This window comes from Phyllobates terribilis, unplaced genomic scaffold (genome assembly GCF_046119375.1).
Source record: "Phyllobates terribilis strain yellow unplaced genomic scaffold, ASM4611937v1 Scaffold_236__1_contigs__length_3049075, whole genome shotgun sequence".
Classification (NCBI taxonomy): Eukaryota; Metazoa; Chordata; class Amphibia; order Anura; family Dendrobatidae; genus Phyllobates; species Phyllobates terribilis.
In genome coordinates this window covers 1,851,175-1,871,068 of record NW_027362996.1, presented here as the reverse complement: position 1 = coordinate 1,871,068, position 19,894 = coordinate 1,851,175, and the positions used below count along the sequence as shown (strand labels likewise).

Here is a 19,894-nt window from a genome sequence, read left to right as displayed (position 1 = left end):
CTCACCACCTGTAGTTATTTAGGTGAAAGCTCCAAAATGCTTGCCTAATATGTCTGTTTATCCAAAAGGAAGTAAAAAGGGAGAGCTAGAAAGATAGCATTGCATCACATTACATGGCAATGCAATGCACAGTTGCTGAAGTTGAACCAAAATGAGCTTGTAATCTGGCTTCTGCAACTTTGAACATGAAAAATCCAATGAGGAGAAGAAAAGCAAAGCCAAAGAGTCCATCCCCAAATCCGACAAACAAGCAAAATGAACAAAAAACATTGAATTCAATTCTTTCTGATTTTAGAAACTGCATTAAAGAAGGGGTGCACCGGTCCTGGAGATACTGCAATACCAGGTCAATGCGTGGAGTGGACAGAGCAAGCTCTTTTTCCATCTCCCTGTTCTAAAAATCCATTTAATATATGGTCCCCAGATAGGGGACGTATCAGATATTAAACTGATAAGAACAGATACTACACTTGATCTTAGCCAAAAGGCCGAGAAGCGATAACCAGAATTGGTTTCAAACTACGGAGCCACCCAAGGATCCTGAAAAGTCCATTTGTGGAGATGAGCTCCTGGACTCCCGTTAAGAAGACATGTTGTCAACCTCTAGATCCCTTACATGCCTGCACTTTTCGGCTTGCTGCTGCTGCAATCCACGCGTTTTAGATCTGCATAACTCCACCTCTTTAAACACAGCACCTTCACCCCCTGCTGTTCCCACCCGCCTCAACACCGTTGGAAGGGAGGAGAACCAATTAAGGCGGGGGGTGGGGTGGAACGAGCAGCTGTCTACCCTTAGCAGGAGGGCTCCTGATTACATACCTCTCCTGCTGCTGCTGCTGCTGGCTGTCCAGCAGCAGACTGAAGGTGGCTGCTGCTGTGCACAGGTATATAAAGGCTCAGAGCCTATTATGACACGCGCAGCCAGCGTTCCATTGCCACATTCCATCTACTGCAGGCAGGATACCTGGCTGGCTGAATGTCGCTGAGAAGCTCACAGAGACCGCCATAAGCAACAGTTTAACAGAATGCCACAGACTAATCAACCAAACTTTTTGGGTTGGGTTCTCTTTTATAGTCTGCAGGCATTAAATGAAAGAAGTCAGTGTTCCAGCAGAAGGAGACAACGTTTCAGAAAAGGCATTGTAGCAAACCAAAAAAGAAATTTTAAGCGCAGCAGAGTAACCAGCGCACATACCTGTTAGCTCAGGTGAGTTTAAAAGGCTGCTGTTGATAACAAGGGCATTTGCTAAATAGATGGTGTGTGTGCAACAATATACTGAAAGGTCAATTATATTGTGCAGCTTATCTCACCACCTGTAGTTATTTAGGTGAAAGCTCCAAAATGCTTGCCTAATATGTCTGTTTATCCAAAAGGAAGTAAAAAGGGAGAGCTAGAAAGATAGCATTGCATCACATTACATGGCAATGCAATGCACAGTTGCTGAAGTTGAACCAAAATGAGCTTGTAATCTGGCTTCTGCAACTTTGAACATGAAAAATCCAATGAGGAGAAGAAAAGCAAAGCCAAAGAGTCCATCCCCAAATCCGACAAACAAGCAAAATGAACAAAAAACATTGAATTCAATTCTTTCTGATTTTAGAAACTGCATTAAAGAAGGGGTGCACCGGTCCTGGAGATACTGCAATACCAGGTCAATGCGTGGAGTGGACAGAGCAAGCTCTTTTTCCATCTCCCTGTTCTAAAAATCCATTTAATATATGGTCCCCAGATAGGGGACGTATCAGATATTAAACTGATAAGAACAGATTTTTTTTTTAATTTGGCTATCCCCTGCAGAGGGATAAAACCGTTTATTAAAACTTTAACAAATTACAAGCATAATTTAACAAATACCAAACGTTAAAAGACAAATGAAATTTACAAAACAAAAAAATACAAAGATTTTAAATAATTAGGTTCCATTGGTCAACAAGCCATTTTTTGGAAATATGTACATTCTTCTTTTTGTCAATTAAATAATAAGTATACATTTCACATAAACATAAACTTAAAACATCATTCACTGATAAAACATCTTGTTTAAAAATAGCAATGTTGCGCGCTTTCCAGAGAGATGACTTGGCGCAGTTCACTGTCTTCCAAGCCATTGTGTACTGGTCCATTGTGGGGCATTCCATAAGTCCGTATAGCACAGTTTTATATGTAAAGTTCTTGAGGTCTGCCACCCTTTCCAGTAGGGGGAGCAGTCTTCTCCAGAAATCCTTTGCAAAATTACATGTCCATAATAGATGTTCCACCGTTTCCTCTTCTTGGCATCCGGCTCTTGGGCAGATGGCAGACCTCACAAATCCTCTTCTGTATTGGAATGCCCGGCAAGGAAGACAGCGGTGCATGCAACTCCAAGCCAGATCTCTCTGTTCATTAAAAAGATAAAAAACGTTAATCATTTTCCAGATAGACATAGATTTGTCATCATCATATCTGTCAACATTACATATTTCCTCACTTTTACGTATTTCTTTAATTAGTTTCTTACTATTTCTTAATTCCTCTATTTTCTTAGTCCCTAAATTAAAATCGGACACTATTTTCCTTAAAATCTCATAATGCGTCGACAAATTAAAAGCATGGGGCACAGATATATTAACTTCATACCATCCAAACTTTCTCATAAAAAATCCTGTATTAAAACGCATAAAAAAGGACCAATAGTGATTCTTAAAAAGGGCATTAAAACAGTAAACGAACAGATGGATTAAAAGAAACCTATTAAAATCTGGAAAATCTTTACCACCTTTTACTTTTGATTTCATCACGATTTCTCTTTTCAGCTTTTCCATTTTTGAGTTCCAAAAGAAGGTAAAACAGGTTTTGGTTATCTTTTTTAAAACATTAACAGGCGGGGGGAAAACCATGCTAAGATACAATAAAAGAGGTAAAATCACCATCTTTAAAACCAATACTTTACCCTCTATTGTAAGTCTCCTCATGTTCCACATACATATTTTCGTATTTACTTTCTGTGTAACTGTTTCCCAACTATTATAACCATCATTATTTTCAGTGAATGATATACCTAAAATGGAAATGGATTCGGAGACATTAATTGGTACATCACGTAAAATCATCCCCCCAACACTTAAAATGTTACACTTATTAAAATTGATTTTAAAACCAGAAGCTAGGCAAAAGGATTGCACTTGATGGAGAGTGGCCGTAAGTGATGGTGCATCTGTACACAAGACCGCCACGTCATCCATGTAGCCTACAACCTTGGCCTCCAAACCACCGCTTCCAGGCAGAGGGACACCGCATATCTGTTTATTTTGGCGTATTGCACATAACATTGGTTCCAGTGCACAGATAAACAGTAGGGGGGACAGAGGGCATCCCTGTTTCACCCCTGACCGTAAAAATACCTCTTGTGTCTTAAAACCATTCACTAAAATCTTACTTGTACAATCCTTGTAAAATGCTTTAAGCGATAGTAAAAACCCTTCTGGTATGCCCATTTTCTCTAAAACTTTAAAAAGATAAAAGTGTGAGACACGGTCAAATGCTTTTTCAAAATCAATAGATAAAATCGCCATTTTCCCCTTTCTGTCTTTCACATCCTCAATACAGTCTTTCACTAAATTCAGATTGTCCCATATACTGCGCCCCGGCACCCCACACACTTGATTAGAATGAATAACTTTGCTGATGACTTCTTTTAGACGATTTGCACAAATTTTAGCCATTATTTTATAGTCACAATTTAAAAGTGTTATTGGTCTCCAGTTTTCTAATTTTGATTTATCGCCTTTTTTGTATAGGAGGGAGACTTCACCTTTCTTCCAGGAATTTAATAAAACCTTATTATTAAAAACCTCAGTAAACAAATAAAACAAATCATCTTTTAAAATATCATAAAAACATACATAAAATTCTATTGGGATGCCATCAGGACCAGGGACCTTTCCAGTTTTAAAACTTTTAATAGTTTTTAACACTTCTTGTTCCGTTAAAACTTGGGATAAAAACTCTTGGGATGCGGGATCTAAAACAGCTGTTAGTCCTTGCAGCGAATCATCCATTAATTTATTATCTATATTTTTTCCATTAAAAAGATTAGAAAAAAAAACCTCAACTTTACCCAGCATATTTTTTATATTATTCTCACCATCTATATGGTCAATTATCACTTTTCTTTTTTATTTTTCCTAAAAAAATATCTGGAACACTTTTCATTTTCTTCTTTATGTTGTACTCTAGAACGAAAAATTATCTCTTTTCCTTTTTGTTCTAGCCATTTTGAAATCTCTTCTTTTAAGTTTGAAATATCAAGTTGTACATCTATCCCATTGTCTCTGAGCTTAAATAATGTTTGTAGGCGGGTATTTAAAATTCTATATTCTTCATATTTTTCTTTGGCTCTACATATACTCTTTTTAATAAAAAAGTCTTTTATTTTTACTTTCATTCTATCCCACCATACACTCATAGTCTCATTTGTTTTTTTCCCTTTTCTACATTTCCTATAAAACTCAATAAAATCTGATAAAATCTGCGGGTCGGTTAAAAGGGATACGTTCATTTTCCAGCTTTTCTTACCACATTTTTTGTTGTCATTTACTTTTATGGTAAAGGATAAAAGTTTATGGTCTGAAAATATATTAGTTAAAACTTCACATTTGGCAGGTATTGTTTTATCTGAACCAAAAATAAAATCAATCCTAGAGCTACAATTAGCATTGCTCCAAGTGAAACCGGCATCCTCTGGGCTGTCACTATGACACTCTTTATATATGTCTATCAATTTAGCATCTTTGACTATATCATGTAGCATACCTGAGGTTTTATCGTAGTTCCTGCTTACAGAGCTGGAGCGCCGGTTTTCACCTTTTAAAACACAATTAAAATCCCCTGCTAAGATAAAAGGTTCAGAGTTATTAATAAATAATGGTAAAAGATCAAGCATTTCGGCTCTTTCATTTTTCTCTGGGGATCCATAAAAATTTAAAAACTGCCATCTAATACCATCAATAAAAGCTTTCACTAATAAAATACGACCTGGTAAAATTTCCTGAATAAAATCAATTAAAACGTTCCCTTTAAAAAGTATGGCTACACCCGCTGATCCTGCAGCATTCGATCCGGACCAGACAGATGGCCCACACTTCCACTCATCTTTATATTTTTGATATGACATTTCATGTGGGATATTACATTCTTGCAGAAAAAATACAGATGCAGTAAAACACGTAAAAAAATTAAAAAGAGCAGTTCTTCTCATGTTAGATTTTATGCCTCTCACGTTGAGGGAAATACCTTTGAGTTCAGCCATCATTAGAAAATGTAAAAATTTTACTTAGGTAACTAAGAGCAACGGATTTACCTGTCCGATGAACCTGATCAGACCACTGGGCTTGCGCCTCCCTCCTCATCTGATAGTATCGTCACGAGAGTCTCCGTGGAGGAGGAAAGATTACCACATTTATATAAACCCGACGCTACACTGGCATAGCTCGGAGGGCTGGCTGGCAGAACCCGCTGGGTCTCCATTGGCTGGCCATGCAGTTCCTCATCAGGTGGGTCCCCGAGGGGTTCCGCCGCCCCTGTTTGACCTGTAGAAGGTCGTCCTATAGGAGGAGGTTGCGCACAAGGCAGAGCCTCTGACTCTTCAGAGGCAGCAAGATCCCGTTCCCCACCTGTAGCAGTGGAGACCGAAACCTCTGAGGGTCCAGCGTCCACGTCCCCTTCTGGAGAAGTGTCCATCTGTTCACCTCCTGCTGCCTCCTCCGAACCACCCTTTTTCTTTTTCTTAGGACCCACCTTTATCCACTCAGCGCCCTCAGCCCTAGGAGACCCAGACTGGGCATGGGCTTCTGTGTCGGCCTTTTGCCGGTCCCTTTTGACCTTACCAGTAGTGCCCTTCTGCTCCTTCTCAGCCCTCCTTTTGGACTCCCGCAGGTCCTGCAGCCAGGTTTTGGGATTTGGTATTTTACCTGTCATAGACTCTGGAGACACTTCACTATTTGGTACGCCCTTATTGTCTCCAGAGGCTCCAGGTTGTTGTTCCTCCTCCTGAGGGGTGGTCTGATCTTTTGGTCCTTGGTCGGACGTCTTGGACTTCCCCTTTTGCTCATCTTCCCGAAATCTGTGAGGGCAAGAAAAATAAAAGTGACCTGGAGTCTGGCAAAAACTGCATTTCTTTTCCTTAGGGCATTCTTTTGTCTCATGTTCTTCACTAGCACAATTTCTACATGATACATGACAGTTTTCTTTTGAATGACCATAGCGCCCACAATTTCTGCAATATACTGGCATCCCAGAAAAGAAGAAATCCCCATTTGTTTGCCCAATTTTGAAACGGGCAGGGGGGAGACGTATACCACCTGGTGTATTTGGATCTCTTGTACACTTCACAAGGAATTTCCACTTAGATGTCCATATGTTATATTCGTTTAATATCTTCCCAATACATTTAACACTTTTAAAATAAATTGCTAGAAATGACATTACTTCTGGAGCAGAAACAAAGGGCGAAAATACTTTTACAATAACCAGTCTTACCTCATCCAGGACGTGCTCAACAATTTGTATCCCTTTCAAAACAGGACTATTTTCAACTTTTTTTAACTTTTCTAGTACATCTCTAAAAATACCTTCTCCGGTGAATGTGATGTCATAGTCACCTCTTCTGGGATAATCCTGGATGGAGAGAATTTCATTCCTTTGTACGCCAAGAAGGTTCCTGAGCACGTCCTGGACTACATACCCTAATTTCCTCATATCCGAGCCACCCGCTGTGAAGTGAACTAGGATAGAGTTTTTTAGCCTCGCATAAAGAGGCACGAGGTTAGGGTCAACCTCCATGGAAAAACGCAACAAGGTTGCAAATTGCAGCCGCTTGCAATCTGCGCTCCCAGTGTTCTTGCAGCGAAAAACACCTGGAAGCTGGGGGATCGCAACTCGTTACCCTGGGACTAAGCCCTCTCCCTAATAGCAGCAAGCAGGTTAAGTCCACCAAAGTGGACGATCCTGCCAGGCCAAGGAGAGGGGTACCCGAGTGCCCTTCAACCACAATCTCCTGCAATAAAGCACTTGATCGTAGCCAAAAGGCCGAGAAGCGATAACCAGAATTGGTTTCAAACTACGGAGCCACCCAAGGATCCTGAAAAGTCCATTTGTGGAGATGAGCTCCTGGACTCCCGTTAAGAAGACATGTTGTCAACCTCTAGATCCCTTACATGCCTGCACTTTTCGGCTTGCTGCTGCTGCAATCCACGCGTTTTAGATCTGCATAACTCCACCTCTTTAAACACAGCACCTTCACCCCCTGCTGTTCCCACCCGCCTCAACACCGTTGGAAGGGAAGAGAACCAATTAAGGCGGGGGGTGGGGTGGAATGAGCAGCTGTCTACCCTTAGCAGGAGGGCTCCTGATTACATACCTCTCCTGCTGCTGCTGCTGCTGGCTGTCCAGCAGCAGACTGAAGGTGGCTGCTGCTGTGCACAGGTATATAAAGGCTCAGAGCCTATTATGACACGCGCAGCCAGCGTTCCATTGCCACATTCCATCTACTGCAGGCAGGATACCTGGCTGGCTGAATGTCGCTGAGAAGCTCACAGAGACCGCCATAAGCAACAGTTTAACAGAATGCCACAGACTAATCAACCAAACTTTTTGGGTTGGGTTCTCTTTTATAGTCTGCAGGCATTAAATGAAAGAAGTCAGTGTTCCAGCAGAAGGAGACAACGTTTCAGAAAAGGCATTGTAGCAAACCAAAAAAGAAATTTTAAGCGCAGCAGAGTAACCAGCGCACATACCTGTTAGCTCAGGTGAGTTTAAAAGGCTGCTGTTGATAACAAGGGCATTTGCTAAATAGATGGTGTGTGTGCAACAATATACTGAAAGGTCAATTATATTGTGCAGCTTATCTCACCACCTGTAGTTATTTAGGTGAAAGCTCCAAAATGCTTGCCTAATATGTCTGTTTATCCAAAAGGAAGTAAAAAGGGAGAGCTAGAAAGATAGCATTGCATCACATTACATGGCAATGCAATGCACAGTTGCTGAAGTTGAACCAAAATGAGCTTGTAATCTGGCTTCTGCAACTTTGAACATGAAAAATCCAATGAGGAGAAGAAAAGCAAAGCCAAAGAGTCCATCCCAAAATCCGACAAACAAGCAAAATGAACAAAAAACATTGAATTCAATTCTTTCTGATTTTAGAAACTGCATTAAAGAAGGGGTGCACCGGTCCTGGAGATACTGCAATACCAGGTCAATGCGTGGAGTGGACAGAGCAAGCTCTTTTTCCATCTCCCTGTTCTAAAAATCCATTTAATATATGGTCCCCAGATAGGGGACGTATCAGATATTAAACTGATAAGAACAGATACTACACTTGATCTTAGCCAAAAGGCCGAGAAGCGATAACCAGAATTGGTTTCAAACTACGGAGCCACCCAAGGATCCTGAAAAGTCCATTTGTGGAGATGAGCCCCTGGACTCCCGTTAAGAAGACATGTTGTCAACCTCTAGATCCCTTACATGCCTGCACTTTTCGGCTTGCTGCTGCTGCAATCCACGCGTTTTAGATCTGCATAACTCCACCTCTTTAAACACAGCACCTTCACCCCCTGCTGTTCCCACCCGCCTCAACACCGTTGGAAGGGAGGAGAACCAATTAAGGCGGGGGGTGGGGTGGAACGAGCAGCTGTCTACCCTTAGCAGGAGGGCTCCTGATTACATACCTCTCCTGCTGCTGCTGCTGCTGGCTGTCCAGCAGCAGACTGAAGGTGGCTGCTGCTGTGCACAGGTATATAAAGGCTCAGAGCCTATTATGACACGCGCAGCCAGCGTTCCATTGCCACATTCCATCTACTGCAGGCAGGATACCTGGCTGGCTGAATGTCGCTGAGAAGCTCACAGAGACCGCCATAAGCAACAGTTTAACAGAATGCCACAGACTAATCAACCAAACTTTTTGGGTTGGGTTCTCTTTTATAGTCTGCAGGCATTAAATGAAAGAAGTCAGTGTTCCAGCAGAAGGAGACAACGTTTCAGAAAAGGCATTGTAGCAAACCAAAAAAGAAATTTTAAGCACAGCAGAGTAACCAGCGCACATACCTTTTAGCTCAGGTGAGTTTAAAAGGCTGCTGTTGATAACAAGGGCATTTGCTAAATAGATGGTGTGTGTGCAACAATATACTGAAAGGTCAATTATATTGTGCAGCTTATCTCACCACCTGTAGTTATTTAGGTGAAAGCTCCAAAATGCTTGCCTAATATGTCTGTTTATCCAAAAGGAAGTAAAAAGGGAGAGCTAGAAAGATAGCATTGCATCACATTACATGGCAATGCAATGCACAGTTGCTGAAGTTGAACCAAAATGAGCTTGTAATCTGGCTTCTGCAACTTTGAACATGAAAAATCCAATGAGGAGAAGAAAAGCAAAGCCAAAGAGTCCATCCCCAAATCCGACAAACAAGCAAAATGAACAAAAAACATTGAATTCAATTCTTTCTGATTTTAGAAACTGCATTAAAGAAGGGGTGCACCGGTCCTGGAGATACTGCAATACCAGGTCAATGCGTGGAGTGGACAGAGCAAGCTCTTTTTCCATCTCCCTGTTCTAAAAATCCATTTAATATATGGTCCCCAGATAGGGGACGTATCAGATATTAAACTGATAAGAACAGATTTTTCCTTTTTTTTATTTCTTCTTTTTTTTTTTTTTCCTCAGATTAAGACCCACATTAATTTATGCATCATAGCGCATATTCACATAACGGGTTCTCAAATCATCATTCGGAAAAACAAAAACAAAATCCCAAAAAACACAACCCTGCAATTAACTGTTACTTACTGTAAGAAGTCCAATGTGAAAAGTTCCAGAGTGCCTCTGCTGCTGTCTCACCATACTTCTTTTTATCCAATAAATAGGCATAAAACAGTCTAGCAAGAAAAATCTTTCTGCATTCCATGGGGGAAAAAACAATCTTTTTAAAAATCACCAAATTCCGAACGTCCCATAAAACCTCTTTATATATGACAAAAATAATCCAGCTTGCCCGCTTCCTTTGCGAGTACTTAAAATCTTGACCTATTAAAATCCTTTCAAAATCGAAACAATGAAAACCAACTAAAGCAACAAACATACGTGACAACAAGGTAAAAACTTTTTTAGCAAAAAAACAGTCCCAAAAAATATGCTGTATTGTTTCCACCTTATTGCAACCTTCCCTAGGACATAGTTCTTGAACCTTTATCCCCCGGTCATTCAAAAAAGCTCTTGTTGGCAAGCATCCATGCAACGCCATCCAGGTTACATCCTTCTGTCTGTTGCTGATTCCACGCATGAAAAAAAGCTTCCACACCTGTCCAGACTGTGCATTATTACAAAACGGCACATCACATAACATCTCCTTCTTCTTAATACCTGAGACAATCAGTTTTTTGTCCGGTCTAACCATGGAGCTTATCCCATTTTGATCATAGAAGGACCTAAGCACCACATAAAAAAACGGTATCACAAACGAAACTGGTTTTCTTAAATCCTTCTCACACCAGCTCCATTTCTGGAAAAGCCGTCCTGCTAAATATTTGCACATGTCCGCAGTCCTGTTATTGCACTGGGATAATTTATAAATGTTCAAAAAATAATGCATTCTTAAAAATAAGTCAATGTTAGGAAAATCACAACCCCCATTTTCCACAGAACACATAACCATTCCTCTTCTTAGTTTCTCCATTTTGGATCCCCAAAAAAACACAAACAGTTTCCTTGTCACTCTCTTTGTCCAAAGCACAGCAGGTGGGAAAATCAAAGCAGTGTACAGCAGAAGCGGGAGAATCACAGACTTGATTACCAGCACTTTCCCTCTCAGCGACAGGTTCCTTAGTTTCCAAAAGTTCAACTTCTGATCCATTTTGTCTTCTAGAATCTTCAGGCTGCTTTTCCCTTTCAGTTCCTTCTCAAAGATGACACCAAGAACCTCAATTTCCTCCCTACTCTCCACTCCTGCCACGTTAACCTCAACCTGCCTCCCAAAGTTACAAAGCTGGCACTTTCCCCAATTCACCGCCATACCAGCCACACAACAAAAAATCCTTACGTGCAAATTCACTCTATTGAGATCCGCCTGTGAACCACAAGTAAAAACAATATCATCCATATAACTTAAAGACTTGACTGGACCCCCGGATCCCCCAGGAATAAAAACACCAGCCACACACTTGTCAACTTGCACACTTTTTAAAAGGGCCTCCACCACACAGATAAAAAGAATTGGTGACAGGGGACAACCCTGCCTAACTCCCGATAAAATATTAAAACTGGAACTCACATGCCCATTAACTTAAATCTGGCTACTGACCCCACAATAAAAACTCTTAATGACCATCAATAATTTATCCGGAACACCAAGGTGACTTAAAGCAGAGAACAAAAATCTATGTGATATTTTATCAAAGGCTTTCTCCAGGTCCACCGACTGTAACAAAAGAGCATTCTTATTCAAATTAGCCTGATAAATTAAGTCTCTTAGAAGCAGCAAATTATCTGAAATTTTCCTACCAGGCACTGCACATGCCTGATACTCCCCCACCATATCACCTATCACATCTGCCAGTCTACCAGCCACAATTTTAGAAATAATTTTGTAATCACTGTTTAACAATGTTATGGGCCTCCAATTTTTAATATCCCTCATGTCCCCTTTCTTATGAATCAGCGTAACAATCCCCCTACGCATAGAAACCGATAAAATCCCATGAGTAAAACCATATTGCACCACCCGGGAAAACTCCACACCTATAATATCCCAAAATCTAACATAAAATTCAGCAGGAAGACCATCACAGCCTGGCGTCTTGCCTTTCGCCAAGCCATCCACTGCCCGTCTAATTTCATCTTTCCCAACCTCCTCACTTAAAAACCCAATTTTCTCCTCAGGAATATTATTAGTTAATACTTTGCAATAATCATTAATTTCCGCATCACTGGCTCTACTATCGTTAGAGAAGAGTGTTTCATAAAAGGAAAGAATACTGCCAATCATCTCATCCCCAGATACCTCCCCTGCAGGAGAAAAAACAGACTTAAAAACCCCTTTAGGTTTAAAACATTTTTTAAAAAAGTATCTCGAACATTGCTCATTTTCCTCCATGTGCTTTATTTTTGCCTTAAACATAATAGTCTTCCCTTTTTCAATAAGTATCTTCTTCAGTTCGTCCTTCAAATCTGCAATCTCTTTATCCACCTCCATCCCCGCTCTCTTAAACTTATGGAGTACTTCCAATTTTGAAATAACAGCAGCATCATGATCCCTTTTGGCTTTCGCTCTCCTAAAACACACCCCTTTAAAATAACATGCAAATTTCTCCTTAGCCCAGTCCCACCACTCTAGCAAATCTTTAAAAAGGTGCTGTTCAGACACACAAGACAAAAACACTTTATTAAAACCAACCTTAACACTCTCCTCTTCCAGCAGGCTTACGTTCAGCTTCCAGAGTCCCTTTCCAAAAGCCAGGGACTCAGCTATACACAGATCTACCACTATCATCTTGTGGTCAGAAAAAGTCGTCATCACGTGGTTGCACTTGGCCACCTTAATCCCTTCAGACATAAAAAAATAGTCAATTCGGGAAACACTACGTCCACTGTCTGATATGTATGTGAACTTATCACTTGGCCCAACCATCAGACCAGCATCCGTGTAGCGTAAATCCTGCACAATCTGATTTAAAATATTAGACGTAACATCAGTCCTACCTTCCGTAGAGCTCTTACGATCTTTTGCGGATCTGACACAATTAAAATCTCCAGCCACTATAGTGAAGTCTCTGCCTGGTAAAAACAACTTTAGAGACTCCAAAAACCCAACTCTTGCTTGTTTATCAGCAGGGGCATAAACATTAAAAACCCGTACCCGCTGACCTAAAAAATCCACTAATAAAAACAAACATCTCCCAGGTATGATTACTTTAAACTCTAAAACCTTTAGACTGGAATTACACAGTAAAATGCCCACCCCTTCATTCCTGTTTTCTGAGCATGGGGACCAAAAAGATTGCCCCTTATTCCACTCACTCTCATGCGGGGCAGATTTAATTACACATTCCTGCAGACAGACAATATCTGCATTCACACTCTCAATGTACTCCAGTATCCCTGCTCTCCTACAAGCAGAACCAATCCCTCGTACATTCAGAGAAGCAACACACAACGCCATCATAATAACAGGAAAAAATCTCCACCATACCCGATCCATCATGAACCAGGAGAAAACCCACTCCTGCCACCCACTTTTCTACGTATATCAGGCGACTCAGAACTCGAGTCCCTGTTAGAATAACCTGGTCTTAGGGAGACTGGATCTTCCTGCCCCCCAGACCAACACCCCTCCACCTTACTTCTTTTAATCACGGAGGCATAACTCTCCTCCTTGCCATCATCTTCCTCCTCATTTTCACTCCAATCACTGTTAACCCTATCACGCTGCTGAGGGGTTATAGTTCCATCCGAATCAGAATCCTCCTCCTCCAAAACCTCCATTTCCTCACCCCCATCTCTTCCCAAAACAGGATTCACTGACTCCGCCATATTAGACAAATCCATCCCATCACCCGGGCCATGCACATCAGCTACTTTGTTTATTACTTCCAGCCCCTCCCTCAAACCAACTTTCTTCTGGCTCCGCCCCTTTTCCTCCATCTTGGGCACCGCATGGTCTCTTCCCCTACCACCATCTTGTTTTTGGCTTTCCCCCTCTGAGTCTGAGCCTTCGCCCTCCTCCCCACTTTCCTGCCGAGTCTTCTTCTGCCTCTCTTCAGCGTCCACCTGTGACCTAGGAATCTGAGCCCACAATCTACATTTCCTTGCAAGGTGATCTGCATGTCCACACAAATCACACACCTTATTCATTGGGCAACCACTTGCAACATGCCCAGATTTCCCACAACCTCTACAAACATCACCTTGCACTGGACAATCTTTCTGAACATGTCCAAACTCATGACACTTCCTACAATATTCCATCTGTCCATTATAAAAACAAAATCCCCTTTCTCCTCCGATAGAAAACTGTGCAGGAATGCTCTTGGCACCCCCAATAGCTCTATCATCCGGTCTCAGTTTTACAACATATCTCCTCTTGCCATTTAGATAATTGTATTTGTTCTTCATTCTTCCCAAAAATTTAACCTCACTACAATACCGAGCTAAAAAATTGGAAACAGTCTCATCCGGAACTTTAGGGTTATACATGTGCACAACCACATACTTATATGTCTGCTGGAACAGAGGTTCCAGTGCAATAAACTCTAGGCATTTCAATTCCTTTTCTTCCTTCATTCGTACCAACTCCATGTAGACTCTCTGGCAAATACTCAAAGAAACAAAAGTGATATCATAAATTCCTTGTTTCTGAAAATCCTGCAGTGCCAATACATCCGTTACCTTCAAGCCATTAATGTTCTTCAAGACATCAACGCAAACTTGGTCCAAACCGATTTCTCCTTCATGACCTGCAGCCACCTTCAGACGGACCGAGTCCTCTAATCCACGTGTTTTCTCCACCATTTTTACAGCAGATAAACACAATCGCCGCTCAATCGCACACTAGGGCCCCACAAGGGGGAACCCCAGTCACAACTGCCCTCCAAACAACACCAGCAGCAGAAAACCACCACTGATCTTGCCAAAAGACCGAGAAGCGATAACCAGAATTGGCTTCAAACTACGGAGCCACCCAAGGATCCTGAAAAGTCCATTTGTGGAGATGAGCTCCTGGACTCCCATTAAGAAGACATGTTGTCAACCTCTAGATCCCTTACATGCCTGCACTTTTCGGCTTGCTGCTGCTGCAATCCACGCGTTTTAGATCTGCATAACTCCACCTCTTTAAACACAGCACCTTCACCCCCTGCTGTTCCCACCCGCCTCAACACCGTTGGAAGGGAGGAGAACCAATTAAGGCGGGGGGTGGGGTGGAACGAGCAGCTGTCTACCCTTAGCAGGAGGGCTCCTGATTACATACCTCTCCTGCTGCTGCTGCTGCTGGCTGTCCAGCAGCAGACTGAAGGTGGCTGCTGCTGTGCACAGGTATATAAAGGCTCAGAGCCTATTATGACACGCGCAGCCAGCGTTCCATTGCTACATTCCATCTACTGCAGGCAGGATACCTGGCTGGCTGAATGTCGCTGAGAAGCTCACAGAGACCGCCATAAGCAACAGTTTAACAGAATGCCACAGACTAATCAACCAAACTTTTTGGGTTGGGTTCTCTTTTATAGTCTGCAGGCATTAAATGAAAGAAGTCAGTGTTCCAGCAGAAGGAGACAACGTTTCAGAAAAGGCATTGTAGCAAACCAAAAAAGAAATTTTAAGCGCAGCAGAGTAACCAGCGCACATACCTGTTAGCTCAGGTGAGTTTAAAAGGCTGCTGTTGATAACAAGGGCATTTGCTAAATAGATGGTGTGTGTGCAACAATATACTGAAAGGTCAATTATATTGTGCAGCTTATCTCACCACCTGTAGTTATTTAGGTGAAAGCTCCAAAATGCTTGCCTAATATGTCTGTTTATCCAAAAGGAAGTAAAAAGGGAGAGCTAGAAAGATAGCATTGCATCACATTACATGGCAATGCAATGCACAGTTGCTGAAGTTGAACCAAAATGAGCTTGTAATCTGGCTTCTGCAACTTTGAACATGAAAAATCCAATGAGGAGAAGAAAAGCAAAGCCAAAGAGTCCATCCCCAAATCCGACAAACAAGCAAAATGAACAAAAAACATTGAATTCAATTCTTTCTGATTTTAGAAACTGCATTAAAGAAGGGGTGCACCGGTCCTGGAGATACTGCAATACCAGGTCAATGCGTGGAGTGGACAGAGCAAGCTCTTTTTCCATCTCCCTGTTCTAAAAATCCATTTAATATATGGTCCCCAGATAGGGGACGTATCAGATATTAAACTGATAAGAACAGATACTACACTTGATCTTAGCCAAAAGGCCGAGAAGCGATAACCAGAATTGGTTTCAAACTACGGAGCCACCCAAGGATCCTGAAAAGTCCATTTGTGGAGATGAGCTCCTGGACTCCCGTTAAGAAGACATGTTGTCAACCTCTAGATCCCTTACATGCCTGCACTTTTCGGCTTGCTGCTGCTGCAATCCACGCGTTTTAGATCTGCATAACTCCACCTCTTTAAACACAGCACCTTCACCCCCTGCTGTTCCCACCCGCCTCAACACCGTTGGAAGGGAGGAGAACCAATTAAGGCGGGGGGTGGGGTGGAACGAGCAGCTGTCTACCCTTAGCAGGAGGGCTCCTGATTACATACCTCTCCTGCTGCTGCTGCTGGCTGTCCAGCAGCAGACTGAAGGTGGCTGCTGCTGTGCACAGGTATATAAAGGCTCAGAGCCTATTATGACATGCGCAGCCAGCGTTCCATTGCCACATTCCATCTACTGCAGGCAGGATACCTGGCTGGCTGAATGTCGCTGAGAAGCTCACAGAGACCGCCATAAGCAACAGTTTAACAGAATGCCACAGACTAATCAACCAAACTTTTTGGGTTGGGTTCTCTTTTATAGTCTGCAGGCATTAAATGAAAGAAGTCAGTGTTCCAGCAGAAGGAGACAACGTTTCAGAAAAGGCATTGTAGCAAACCAAAAAAGAAATTTTAAGCGCAGCAGAGTAACCAGCGCACATACCTGTTAGCTCAGGTGAGTTTAAAAGGCTGCTGTTGATAACAAGGGCATTTGCTAAATAGATGGTGTGTGTGCAACAATATACTGAAAGGTCAATTATATTGTGCAGCTTATCTCACCACCTGTAGTTATTTAGGTGAAAGCTCCAAAATGCTTGCCTAATATGTCTGTTTATCCAAAAGGAAGTAAAAAGGGAGAGCTAGAAAGATAGCATTGCATCACATTACATGGCAATGCAATGCACAGTTGCTGAAGTTGAACCAAAATGAGCTTGTAATCTGGCTTCTGCAACTTTGAACATGAAAAATCCAATGAGGAGAAGAAAAGCAAAGCCAAAGAGTCCATCCCCAAATCCGACAAACAAGCAAAATGAACAAAAAACATTGAATTCAATTCTTTCTGATTTTAGAAACTGCATTAAAGAAGGGGTGCACCGGTCCTGGAGATACTGCAATACCAGGTCAATGCGTGGAGTGGACAGAGCAAGCTCTTTTTCCATCTCCCTGTTCTAAAAATCCATTTAATATATGGTCCCCAGATAGGGGACGTATCAGATATTAAACTGATAAGAACAGATACTACACTTGATCTTAGCCAAAAGGTCGAGAAGCGATAACCAGAATTGGTTTCAAACTACGGAACCACCCAAGGATCCTGAAAAGTCCATTTGTGGAGATGAGCTCCTGGACTCCCGTTAAGAAGACATGTTGTCAACCTCTAGATCCCTTACATGCCTGCACTTTTCGGCTTGCTGCTGCTGCAATCCACGCGTTTTAGATCTGCATAACTCCACCTCTTTAAACACAGCACCTTCACCCCCTGCTGTTCCCACCCGCCTCAACACCGTTGGAAGGGAGGAGAACCAATTAAGGCGGGGGGTGGGGTGGAACGAGCAGCTGTCTACCCTTAGCAGGAGGGCTCCTGATTACATACCTCTCCTGCTGCTGCTGCTGCTGGCTGTCCAGCAGCAGACTGAAGGTGGCTGCTGCTGTGCACAGGTATATAAAGGCTCAGAGCCTATTATGACACGCGCAGCCAGCGTTCCATTGCCACATTCCATCTACTGCAGGCAGGATACCTGGCTGGCTGAATGTCGCTGAGAAGCTCACAGAGACCGCCATAAGCAACAGTTTAACAGAATGCCACAGACTAATCAACCAAACTTTTTGGGTTGGGTTCTCTTTTATAGTCTGCAGGCATTAAATGAAAGAAGTCAGTGTTCCAGCAGAAGGAGACAACGTTTCAGAAAAGGCATTGTAGCAAACCAAAAAAGAAATTTTAAGCGCAGCAGAGTAACCAGCGCACATACCTGTTAGCTCAGGTGAGTTTAAAAGGCTGCTGTTGATAACAAGGGCATTTGCTAAATAGATGGTGTGTGTGCAACAATATACTGAAAGGTCAATTATATTGTGCAGCTTATCTCACCACCTGTAGTTATTTAGGTGAAAGCTCCAAAATGCTTGCCTAATATGTCTGTTTATCCAAAAGGAAGTAAAAAGGGAGAGCTAGAAAGATAGCATTGCATCACATTACATGGCAATGCAATGCACAGTTGCTGAAGTTGAACCAAAATGAGCTTGTAATCTGGCTTGTGCAACTTTGAACATGAAAAATCCAACGAGGAGAAGAAAAGCAAAGCCAAAGAGTCCATCCCCAAATCCGACAAACAAGCAAAATGAACAAAAAACATTGAATTCAATTCTTTCTGATTTTAGAAACTGCATTAAAGAAGGGGTGCACCGGTCCTGGAGATACTGCAATACCAGGTCAATGCGTGGAGTGGACAGAGCAAGCTCTTTTTCCATCTCCCTGTTCTAAAAATCCATTTAATATATGGTCCCCAGATAGGGGACGTATCAGATATTATACTGATAAGAACAGATTTTTTTTTTTGAAAGCCCGAATTCGTGTACAAAACCCGAGTGCGCTTAAAAAAGTGACAAGTGCCACAAAAAAAGTGCACTAGGATGCTGGTCTTCTTGAAACCCTCTCCAAAAGGAGAAGGGTCCCCCAAACCATTCCCCGTCCCTCCGAGCCAAAAGGCCACAGCGAGGAACAGGGACAAAAAGCCACCTCCAGCCGAAGCCAGAGGCGACCCAATCTTACCCCCAGCACCTGCCCGAGTTCTCACCCGAGCAAGGCACTGGGAGCCAAAGACTGTGCTCCCCTCCCGGAAGAGGGGAGCCAACAACGCTCTCCTCCCGAAAGAGGAGAGCCAGGGGGGTTCAGGGGGGAGCGGAACCTGATGGCCACACACTCCCCCCCTAGACCTGCCAAGAGAGGAACCCGTAAGGGAACCGCATCCCGACAAAATCCTAGTAGGACGTGACACACGTGAATAAGTGGACACACAGTGACAAAGAAATTAAATAAATAGTGAAGGTTTCACAGTATAATACTGCCCGGACCTTCGACCGGGAATTGAAAAATTCCCCATCCTAAGGCCAGAAGGCCCGGAATAAGGGTGTGTGCGAAGAAAGAAAATTTGAAGTGCTTGTGCAAATGTGCCATAAACTCAAGTGGGGTTCCCAATCCCAGTGAGTTAAGGCACCCCAGGGTCACCACTCCTGGGGCACTTCACACTTCGGGCTTTCGATCTTCCCCGGCCCAATGGCGTCGATCCTGGGGGGCCATGCTTTCCACCAGATGACTATATTAGCCACCTGGCGTACTAACAAGCGCCTAAACCCCAGTGTGCATAATGTATCAATCTACTAGGGCGGCCAACATCCAAAACCGCCTTTTCGAAAGATACTACACTTGATCTTAGCCAAAAGGCCGAGAAGCGATAACCAGAATTGGTTTCAAACTACGGAGCCACCCAAGGATCCTGAAAAGTCCATTTGTGGAGATGAGCTCCTGGACTCCCGTTAAGAAGACATGTTGTCAACCTCTAGATCCCTTACATGCCTGCACTTTTCGGCTTGCTGCTGCTGCAATCCACGCGTTTTAGATCTGCATAACTCCACCTCTTTAAACACAGCACCTTCACCCCCTGCTGTTCCCACCCGCCTCAACACCGTTGGAAGGGAGGAGAACCAATTAAGGCGGGGGGTGGGGTGGAACGAGCAGCTGTCTACCCTTAGCAGGAGGGCTCCTGATTACATACCTCTCCTGCTGCTGCTGCTGCTGGCTGTCCAGCAGCAGACTGAAGGTGGCTGCTGCTGTGCACAGGTATATAAAGGCTCAGAGCCTATTATGACACGCGCAGCCAGCGTTCCATTGCC

The 19,894-nt window shown here is 42.8% G+C and overlaps 5 non-coding genes and 3 pseudogenes across 5 annotated transcripts; all 8 read right to left on the bottom strand.

Annotated features, from left to right (window-relative positions):
• Positions 1-309: 309 nt before the first annotated feature.
• Positions 310-500, bottom strand: LOC141215690 (U2 spliceosomal RNA). Its single transcript, XR_012284746.1, has one exon. It is a non-coding gene; the product is annotated as a U2 spliceosomal RNA (small nuclear RNA).
• Positions 501-1,615: 1,115 nt separating this feature from the next.
• On the bottom strand, positions 1,616-1,804 carry LOC141216758 (U2 spliceosomal RNA). Its single transcript, XR_012285772.1, has one exon. It is a non-coding gene; the product is annotated as a U2 spliceosomal RNA (small nuclear RNA).
• A 6,389-nt stretch (positions 1,805-8,193) lies between these two features.
• LOC141215689 (U2 spliceosomal RNA) lies at positions 8,194-8,384 on the bottom strand. The gene has a single exon (XR_012284745.1). It is a non-coding gene; the product is annotated as a U2 spliceosomal RNA (small nuclear RNA).
• A 1,115-nt stretch (positions 8,385-9,499) lies between these two features.
• LOC141216839 (U2 spliceosomal RNA) lies at positions 9,500-9,717 on the bottom strand (annotated as a pseudogene).
• A 6,070-nt stretch (positions 9,718-15,787) lies between these two features.
• Positions 15,788-15,978, bottom strand: LOC141215688 (U2 spliceosomal RNA). The gene has a single exon (XR_012284744.1). It is a non-coding gene; the product is annotated as a U2 spliceosomal RNA (small nuclear RNA).
• Positions 15,979-17,090: 1,112 nt separating this feature from the next.
• LOC141216640 (U2 spliceosomal RNA) lies at positions 17,091-17,281 on the bottom strand. The gene has a single exon (XR_012285665.1). It is a non-coding gene; the product is annotated as a U2 spliceosomal RNA (small nuclear RNA).
• Positions 17,282-18,396: 1,115 nt separating this feature from the next.
• Positions 18,397-18,572, bottom strand: LOC141216851 (U2 spliceosomal RNA; annotated as a pseudogene).
• Positions 18,573-19,365: 793 nt separating this feature from the next.
• Positions 19,366-19,457, bottom strand: LOC141216968 (U2 spliceosomal RNA; annotated as a pseudogene).
• Positions 19,458-19,894: the final 437 nt, after the last annotated feature.